This window comes from Eimeria mitis, genomic scaffold, assembly GCF_000499745.2.
Source record: "Eimeria mitis Houghton genomic scaffold, Emh_scaff692, whole genome shotgun sequence".
NCBI lineage: Eukaryota > Apicomplexa > Conoidasida > Eucoccidiorida > Eimeriidae > Eimeria > Eimeria mitis.
In genome coordinates this window covers 11,711-11,935 of record NW_013575017.1, presented here as the reverse complement: position 1 = coordinate 11,935, position 225 = coordinate 11,711, and the positions used below count along the sequence as shown (strand labels likewise).

At 28.4% G+C, this 225-nt stretch overlaps 1 protein-coding gene across 1 annotated transcript in view; it reads left to right on the top strand.

The window, feature by feature from the left end:
* Nucleotides 1-225, top strand: part of EMH_0019930 (uncharacterized protein) — a gene marked incomplete at both ends in the record, with an annotated part of 2,115 nt that overhangs the window by 1,209 nt on the left and 681 nt on the right. The window lies entirely within an intron of this gene.

The window sequence follows — 225 nt, the reverse complement described above, 5'->3', positions numbered from 1 at the left end:
AAAAAAAAAAAAAAAAAAAAAAAAAAACAAAAAAGATAAAACAAAACAAACCAAAACAAAACAAAACAAAACAAAACAAAAAAAAAACAAAAAATAAAATAAAAAAACTAACAATCTTCTTGCATGCGCATGCGCATGCGGTTTATCATTTCTCCCATATATAGGAATAACTGTATCTGCTGCAACTGCTGCTTTACATATTGGGCATTCTGCTGCTTGCTGCAG